This window comes from Zalophus californianus, chromosome 8, assembly GCF_009762305.2.
Source record: "Zalophus californianus isolate mZalCal1 chromosome 8, mZalCal1.pri.v2, whole genome shotgun sequence".
In the NCBI taxonomy this organism is placed as follows: Eukaryota; Metazoa; Chordata; class Mammalia; order Carnivora; family Otariidae; genus Zalophus; species Zalophus californianus.
Genome location: NC_045602.1, coordinates 38,925,269 through 38,935,210, shown reverse-complemented (window position 1 = coordinate 38,935,210; position 9,942 = coordinate 38,925,269).

The window sequence follows — 9,942 nt, the reverse complement described above, 5'->3', positions numbered from 1 at the left end:
ACATTAAATTTATTGATTTTTGGGGGGGGACAGTGACATCTTTATATAGTGAGTTTTCTTATTTAAGAACATGGTATTTTTTTTATGACATTCAGTAAGATTTTCTGGATTTTAATAAAAATATTTACATATAATGTGGAGCCTGCCTTTTCCTTGTCAAATTATTCCTAGGAATTTTATAGATTTTATTCTTATTGAGAATGGGACTCTGCATTTTTATTTTCTTTTTTTTTAAGATTTTATTTATTTATTTGAGAGAGAGAGAGAGAATGAGAGATAGAAAGCACGAGAGGGAAGAGGGTCAGAGGGAGAAGCAGACTCCCTGCTGAGCAGGAAGCCCAATGTGGGACTCGATCCTGGGACTCCAGGATCATGACCTGAGCCGAAGACAGTCGCTTAACCAACTGAGCCACCCAGGCGCCCCTGCATTTTTATTTTCTAATTGATTATTATTCTATTTAGGAGAGCCATGACTTTTTTGGGTGTAAATCTTATATCTGATTGTGATCATATTACTGAACTATCTCATTACTTGTTTTTTTTTTAAGATTTATTTATTTATTTGAGAGAGAGAGCGAACATGAGCAGGGGGAGGGGCAGAGGGGGAAGCTGACTCCTCGCTGAGCAGGGAGCCCAACTCAGGACTCAATCCCAGGACCCTGGGATCATGACCTGAGCCAAAGGCAGACACTTAATTGACTGAGCCACCCAGGCACCCCAGTTTGTTTTTTTTTTTAAGATTTTATTTATTTATTTGAGAGAGAGTGAAAGCAAGAGAGATCACAGAGGGAGAGGGAGAAGCAGACTCCCTGCTGAGAGAGCCCGATATAGGGCTCAATTCCAGGACCCTGAGATCATGACCTGAGCAGAAGGCAGATGCTTAACCGACTGAGCCACCCAGGTGCCTCATCTCATTAGTTTTAATAGTTTTTTAGATGGTTCTCTTGTATTGTTTAGAGAGTACTATTGCCCACCCATATAATGGCAAATCTCTTTCTCTCCTTTTTCAATATGTATGCCTCCTGTTTTTTATTATTAACCACTAGTTAACTCCAGTTCAATGTTGAATAGTATAAGTAGCAGTGTAAAATTTTTCCTCATTCCTGTCTTTAATTGGAATGCTTTAAAAGTATTGTTGTTAGTTCCTGGTAAAAACATTTTCTTAAACTAAGGAGTATTTCTTTTATTCTTAGCTCAGTAAGAAATGGTTTTGTTGATGTTCACTGTTTTATTTAGCTTTAATAAAAACTAATGATAAATTTTAATACATGATTTTTCAGCATATGCTTCATTTTATTGCCCTTTTAATAGTCAACTATGTTAATAGATTTTTTGATGACAATAAACTTGATTAGCTAGAATAAATCCTACTGTGCCATGATATATGATCTTTTAACACTGAATTCAGCCTGTTAATAACCTTTTTAAGACCTTGTTGAGAACTGTAAAAGGTCTGAGATTTCTTTTTCCTCGCTTGCAAGCTAACGAGTTAGCTTGCCATAGCATCATACAAGCTGACAGAATACACGAGACTCCTGGGCCAAAGACAAAGGACTTAAGTATCATGTTCCCATTGGTTTCCTTTGCCCCACAAATCCCACCGGGACAACACAGGTGGATCCTATACACACAGCCAACTTGCTTCACAGCCAAGAAACTCTTGGGCTTCAGGAATTGGAATCTTTTATAAAGGGAAGTAAGCAAAACTACATTGTGTTCATCATACTTGAAGCAAAACTACTCTATTTCAGATGGAGGTTCTATTGCTATCTCCCAAGGCTGTTCACTATACAAACATCTTTGAAAATACCGTCTGGAGCAGAAGGGTAGTTAGCACCTCTGTTTGCAAGACATATGGAAACACAAGAGCTCCACAGAGTCTGTCTTCTAGTGGGCTTTTGTCTGCATTGGCATCTATTTGTAAGTGAAGTCTATGTATGGTTTTCTTTTGGAGTTATCCAGTTTAAGAGGTATCAGGATCTTGCTGGCTTCATGGAACAAATTAATAAGTTTTCACATTTGTACATGTTTAAAAAGTGACATGGGGATAATATGGTCTTTGAGACTTTGGTAGAGCTTACTCATAAATCTGTCTTGGCCTAGGGCCTTTCACTGACGCAGATTTTTGACTACTATTCAAATTTCTTCTATGGGTATTGGTCTATTCAGGGCTTCTACCTCTTTCGTATCAGTTTTATTAATTGATATATTCCTGGAAATTTTTCCATTTCATCTTGATTTAAGTGTTTACTGTAATACAGCATTCACGATGCAGGAATTTACTCTTTTGTGTTACTTTTTATTTTTTATTTTTTAATTTTTTAAGAGATTTTATTTATTTATTTGACAGAGAGAGAGAGAGAGAGCACAGTAGGCAGAGTGGTAGACAGAGGGAGAGGGAGAAACAGACTCCCCACTGAGCAGAGAGCCTGATGTGGGGCTCAATTCTAGGACCCTGAGATTATGACTTGAGCTGAAGGCAGATGCCCAACTGACTGAGCCACCCAGGCACCCCTATGTTACTTTTTAAATGGGGAACATTGTAGAGCTTTATTTTCTGGGCAGAACATAATTTTAAATCTGGCTTAATTTACTGATAAGGATACAGTTAGCAGAGAATTTTCATTCAGTGTGTTAGCTTGGACAGACGACTGAGGCTGTAATAATTTACTAGGTAGACGCTCGTAAATCTGGATTAATTTTAACCCACACTAAATAATACTGAGATACCAGAAACCTGTGGCACAAGAAAGATGCAAGATTGATTATACTTTTCATATTCATGTTTAGTTTTCCAGTTAGGTGAGTATAAAAAGTGAAGGACTGGATAAGGCAGTATATTATTATAAACTTAATCTGATAATTAATAACAGTATTCTAGATGTCTCTACTAGAGAAAATCAGTATAGCCTTTGATATCTGATGTGGAAGTATTTATTGCACGATATTTTTCTTCATTCACTAAACAGACAATTAGAAATGATTTGCTTTCACCTGGCAGGGCTAGCTATGGACCTTTACAATTCTGCCTAGGATATATGCTAATTCTCTAAGCACATACCTCAGGTCCTATGGGCTGCTAACTGTACCATTTTACCGTCTCATAGGACATCATGCTAGTACTCTCCATTAGTGATATAACAATAATGAAAAGCAAGAAGTAGCTATTCATACCCGTTTTTATATGATATACATATGGGAGAAAACAAAAAAAATAAATCTTCAAAAACATATAGGGCTGCTACCTAGTGAAGTTTCCATAAGACATAATCTGCAGCATGACAAAATATCTACCCCAAAGTGACAAACAAATCTGAGTAATCTGTACCCTCTATAACTAAAAAAGAAGCCCAACACTTGGTTGGTCAACATATGGTTCAACCCTACTCCAAGGGTGAGCCTACAATCTGACATCTTTGCGTGGAGCTCAGAGAAAGAGAAAGCTCTCTAGTTTGCCCCAAAGTGGATCATGAGTAGCTCTACTTCCCTGTCTCAATATATGCATGTTGCTTGATGTGTCCAAAGCAGATTAGAATGCGTTATGGAGGGCGCCTGGGTGGCTCAGATGGTTAAGCGTCTGCCTTCGGCTCAGGTCATGATCCCAGGGTCCTGGGACCGAGTGCCGCATCGGGCTCCCTGCTCCTTGGGAGCCTGCTTCTCCCTCTGCCTCTCTCTCTCTCTGTCTCTCATGAATAAAATAAATAAAATCTTTAGAATGCGTTATGGAGCTTATGGCAAGCAGTTGCAGGAGGATGCTTGAAGTTACTAAAATTTTAGAACAAAAGTGTGCACCACTCAGTATGTAACTCTTCTTGAAAGATGCAGCTCCTGTCCTATGGGTGAAATTTGGTAGACACTTAATACCCAACCATGGAGTATCAGTTGATGATGGGACCTGAGCCACCCATCATGGATTGAGTGCTATCAGTTCTAACTGAAGTGTTAGGCTTGCTCACAAACAACCCTTCAAGTTGCAATGAAAGACAAAGAGCAGGGATTTGGCAGGGAGTAGGCCTTGTGAAGTGGGCTTCCTGTAGAGGCATAAGAAGCTACATGGGTGGAAGTACATACCCTCTAAGTGTGACCAACATGGCCCCAAGGGAAGTCGATTGAGGATTAAAAAAAAAACAAAACAAAACCCTTAGGCCTGAGTAACAGATGGCTATGCACAATACTCCAGCATCAACCAAACGTGTCTGATTTCATCCTTACACCTCCACACAGGAGGGGCCCTGAAAGATGGTAGAGAAAGGAAATTCTCCCCAAAAGACAAAACTTCAAGAAATAGATCTCATGGTTGGTTTTGCCTGAAGAAGAAAAGTTCCGAGAGGAGAACCTTATTGGTTCTTTTCTTTAAAAAAAAAAAAATTTTTTTTTTAAGATTTATTTATTTGAGAGAGGGAGAGACAGCATGGGGCAGGGGAGGGGGGAGGGTGAAGGGTGAGGCAGAGGGAGAGAGAATCTCAAACAGACTCCTGCTAAGTGCACAGTGAGGAGCCCGACACCGGGCTCAATCTCACGACACTGAGAACATGACCTGAGCTGAAACCAAGGGTCCATCACTCAACCGACTGAGCCACCCAGGCACCCCTACCTTACTGACTCTTGGTAACTGACTACATGGACAGTGGGCATAGTAGGATCAGTCCTAGTGGCTTCCAAGGCAGATTTGGGGAGTGAGGCCATAAGTGCTGGGGAGTGAAGAGAGCATGAACTAGAATCCTTGTCCTTAACCAGCACTTTTATTATGTTCTAAGGACCACAGTTGCTTAGATTTACCTAAATGTTCACCACTTTCTTTGCTCACCGTCTTCTCTTAGATTTCTTCACAGATATTCTCTTTTTTGCTGAAGTAAATCATAGAGATGTTCTTTCAGTTCTCTGGCCGTGCACTCCCTTGGCCTTTATTTATATAGAAATGCTTCATTTTGCCCTTGTACTTAAAAGATAGGTTTTCAGGACACAGATACTAGGTGGACAGTTGTTTCTCTCAACCCTTTAAGGATGTTATTGCATATCTTTGGGCTTCTGTTATCAGCTATCTGAGTAAATGTCTCTCCTCTGGAGAGGATCTCGCACTAGCCCCTTCTTCTGCTTTACCTATCTCCACAGCCAGCACCACGAGTGTAGACAACTCCAGGCTCCTGATTCACACAGAAACCAACCAGTGCCCATCCTTGAGCGTAGCTGCAGTGCTCTAGGCTGTGCCCTGTGGGGACCTATCCATGGTACCTACCACCATCTGTACCTACAGGACACACAGATCCTCAACCCCTTCTCAAGGAATAGGGTGCATATACCATACATCAAACACCACCACCAGTGGTCCTGGAGCAGCATCTGCAATCCCATCCTCTCACCTGTGTGGCTATTCTCACCCTTGTGTCTCCAAGCCCAGAGCACAGGGCCTCATGCAAAGTAGCTGCTAAGAAATATTTATTAAATGATTAAATTAAATCTTTCACCCACATTCTGACAACTCCCAGATTTACCCAGCCAGCCTGGCCCTGCTCCCTAATCTCAACCTAAGGGCTCCAGTTTGTGCTATAAAGTTCCTCTTGGGTCACCCACAGACAGTCCCTCCTCTTCTGGAACATCCTGATCTGGTGAACCCCTCACCCCATTACTTCAGGCAGAACCCCAACAGTCATCTTGGAGTCTTCCTTCTCCCCCAGCCACCACTCTCAGGAAATCACAAATCCTCCCCTTCCTACTTCCTAAATGTCTCTGAGACCTCCCTCTGCTTTCTTCCCTGTAATTCTTGCCCTACTTCACATTGCCATTACCTCCTGCTTGTTTTTCCACAGTAGCTTCTAGAGGGGTCTCTCTTAGGAGATCTTGTCCTTCCAGAGGATTCTCCAAAAGAACTTTATTTGAAATAAAAACATCGCTCTTTTTTTTTTTAAAGATTTTATTTATCCATTTGAGACAGAGAGATAGAGAGAGAGAGAATATGGGGGTGGGGGTGGGGGACAGACCACCTGCTGAGCTGGATCCCAGGACCCAGACATCATGACCTGAGCTGAAGGCAGAAGCTTAACCATCTGAGCCACCCAGGTGCCCCACAAACACCATTCTTAAAATGAAATTTGATTCATTCTTATCTGTTCTGCTCTGCCCAATTCTATTCTACGGATGGGCTTTATCAGACTGTAGATTCACCTTGTTACCTCCTCCACTGCCCTTTCTCACCTGAAACTGCTGAGTTCCACCTGCCTCCAAGTGCAGCTTCTCTCTGTTCCCTATAGGAGTCATGGCCTCTCATTTCCAGGCCCCCACTCTGCTTCCACCCCACCCAACACCTGTGTCCTCCTTCTCTGTTCTCTTCACATCAGCAACTCCTACTCAGGTCAGGGTTGGGGTCTCTCCCAGAGATTCCCAGGGCACCCCACACTTCTCTGATCAAGGCACTTGTCACCCCGCTGTTCTCCCCTCTCTGTAAGCCGTCCTTACAGAGACCTTGATTTTAGCATATCTCCTAGTAGGTATCTTTAGTGAAAATTATTGAGTGGAAGAAAGGACACTAAATTTGGAAGCATCAGAATGAACTGTAATGCTGATCTTTGGAGGAATCCTAGCACGGAAGATGCTGGAAAAGAGCATTATTTGCCACACAAGTGCCAGCCCCCACTATGACTTCATCAATGGTAATAATCCTATAATGGTAGGACACATACATCCTCAGTAGTTCCTGATCCAGGAAACGTAGATACAGCAGGACATCGGCACATCCCCTGAGCAGACAGGGGAAGTTGCTGGGGTTCTGTGGCTGAGATTGCTATTGTGTGTGGCAGTCACTGTTAATCCCATCGAAGGAAGATTTTATAAAGTCTGCTGAAGTTGCAATTCTTTGGCCCTTACCGCCAGTATGCAAGGAGGTGTGCAGGGTAAAGTGGCTACGGATGTTTTCTCCTTTCCCAAGCCCAGTAAAGGAGAGAACTTGAAAGTCTTCTGGCTGAAAGGAGAGCTGGGGGCAGCTGATGCCTGCTGATCAAAGACTGCAGGTGTTTGGCTGAGACTCCTTTGCCAGGAGAACGCAGGGGAGGTAGGAAGGCGGGGAGGGGAAGTGATGTGTGGGGAGATGGGGAAGGCTGGGTTCTAAATCCAGGCTGAACATAACAAAAATTCTTGGGGTTTTGCCCATTTAAAACTGAAGGAGAAAGACAACTTTTTCCATTTTATGTACTGAGTGATGCCACAATCAGCAAGTGAGGTATATCATGAATAAGTCTCGGGAAAGTGGATGCTCCATGCCTTGGTTTCCCCAAACGGGAAGGAGGAACAATGTGCTTTTCTTATAAGATCAATAGGACAATCATTTCATTCGAACATAGGCTTTCTTTTTAAAATAGGAGGAGACAGACATGAATGGGGTCAACTGAGAATGTCCACCCTGGTCCCTGTTCCTCTGCTCACCCCTCACCGCCAGAAATTATCTTATTAACATAATGCTTTTGTTTTATTTTTAGGTCAAAGATTTAGTTAAGATGGGAAGAATAATGTACAAAAGGCAGCCTGAGGGGAGTTGGTGGAAGTGGGGAGGGTTAGATGCTCAGGGACAACTGCTCTGACTTTAAGCGGAAGCCTGACAAGATCTGGGGCATTAAGCTTTTGCCCCAGAAGGGATAACTGCAAATACCCTAAGACAGAACAGTCTGGAATGTCTCAGGGGCTCCAAGCAGTGAATGGCTGGAGCCAAGTAAAAGGGGGATATGGGGAGAGAGGCAGGAGCTAGTTCATGCCGGGCCTCAGGAGAGCTTTGGAATTTGCTAGTAAAAGAAGTTACAGAAAGGTGCTAAGCAGGAAAGCAATATAATCGTTATCAATTGTTTAAAAGATGACTCTGGCTTCCAAGTAGAGAATGAGCTCAGAACAGCAGGGACGAAGGCAATGTGAACAGCAGGGAGCCAGGGGTTGAGGCCCGGAGACCAGTTAGGAGGCTGCCCCACCTTCTGGGTACAGACCTGGAACCACAGGTGAACTGGTATGAGGTCATGGGCTGGAAACCAATTTTGAATACCAGAGCCAGTTCTTGTTCCAGGCTTGGATGTGGGCTGGGAGGCAAACCGAGGAAGCAAAAGAAGAATTGGTGGGTGTTCAGTACACTTATGCACTGAGTGACCCATGAACTGGAGTCCTTGCAGATGTGCCTTCCCCTTTCTGGTGAGACTTCCTCTGCCCCTGGTGGCGGCCGGCTGCTTGCCAAGCTTCGTATGCTGTTTTCGCCCTTCTGGAATATGAGGCTAATAATACTCAGCCTCTGAAGCCATTGGGCAAACAAGTGGATAATACCGCCCTCAGACTGCAGAGAGACAAGTGGAGGCTCGGAGTGGATGCTAAGGCCCTTCTGGAGGCTACTGGGGGGCAAGCACACAGATGCAATACAAAATAGATGCATTAGTCCTCTCAGCGGCCCTGTGAAGCAGGGACTGCTTTTGTCCATTTTGCCGAGGAGAAGACTGAGTCCCCGGGAGTTTGTGTGTCTGGCCAGTCAGACCAGTGCCTGTGGGCCGGCCCAGGTGAGGAGAGTTGGAGGTGGCCAGTTACGGAATGGGGTCAGTTGGCATCATCCTTGGAGATAAGAAGGGAAGGAGATCCTCTTGCTTGTGAATGCCCCCCCTTCCTGATCCTAGCGTGGAGGCTATGCTTTGCTTAATGCATTTCAGGAGGGTAAACCGGGGAGGAGAAAACCCCACCACACTGGTAGCCTCCAACCTCCTCTGAAGTGCAGGGTGCCTGGGCGACTCAGTTGGTTAAGCGTCTGCCTTCGGCTCAGGTTGTGATCCCAGGGTCCTGGGATCAAGCCCCACATCAGGCTCCCTGCTCAGCAGGGAGTCTGCTTCTCCCTCTGCAAACCCCCTCACCCCACCCCGTCCCTGTGATCTCTCTCGAATAAATAAACGAAGTGCAGGGTGAAGAAGTCCCTCTCTGCTTTTGGAGGGGATGCTGAAAGCTGGCGACCAGGGGTGCCGACAGGAGCACCGTGCTCTGGGAGGGAGCTCCTTCCAGCCAGGCACCACAGCCAGTGCCCACGAAGGGAGTGCCACTTGATCACAGTTGCTTCAGCCACTTCTGTCAGTCAGTCCAGAAGCCCCTCCACTTTGAGTAACAGCCTGGTCCTTGTCTTCTAGCACAAGCCGCAGGAGGCGGAAGGCGGGCAGGGGCGACAGACTCAGGCAGGACTCAGGGAACTGTTGGCTGCTCTTTCCGAAGGTTAAGCCACGCTCTGTCTCTCCCTGGAGGCTGGCAGCCAGGTGGGAGAGCGCAGGCGGACCATTTGGATCCTCCCTACACTGTGCACCTCTGCTCTAGCCCTGCCTCCGGTGAGGCGACGTGCTTGCTAAGGGCCCGGGTGGGTCTGAGTCATCTGAATGTCCTCAGTGCCCAGCACAGGGCCTGAGGGATTTGCTGAGCCGCTCTATACATTTCCTGAGTCCAAGGTTCCAAACCAGTGTCTCCAACGTTTGGCTTCCCTCGGCAGCTTCAGAGCCCAACCTCTGGGCCTCTGACCTGGCTCTGGCTGATCCTGAGCAGGAGAACATGTCAAGGAAAGGCAGCTTTCCTTCCCACTGCTAACCTTCCTGTGTCCGGGAAAAGGGAACCCCAGACAGGAAAACCAACCTCAGGGAGCATACAGAGGAAATGCCTCAAGGGAACATCACTGAGGAAGCAGGAACCTGGCTTCTAAGCCCCCAAATCTGTCACCAATGACTGTGGCCTTAGGCAAGTCACTTAACCTCTCTGTGCCTCTCCTTTCTCATCTTCAAAATGGAGAGACAATAGAGTAGTTTAAGGACAGGGGGCTTCTGACATCGGATGACTTGATTTTGAATCTCGGTTCTACCACTTACCGGCAGCAGCTACTTAGATTTTTGACCATGACCCAGTTATACAAACTGTGGGCCTCAGGATTCTCGCTGGCGAAATGAATAATCACAGGGT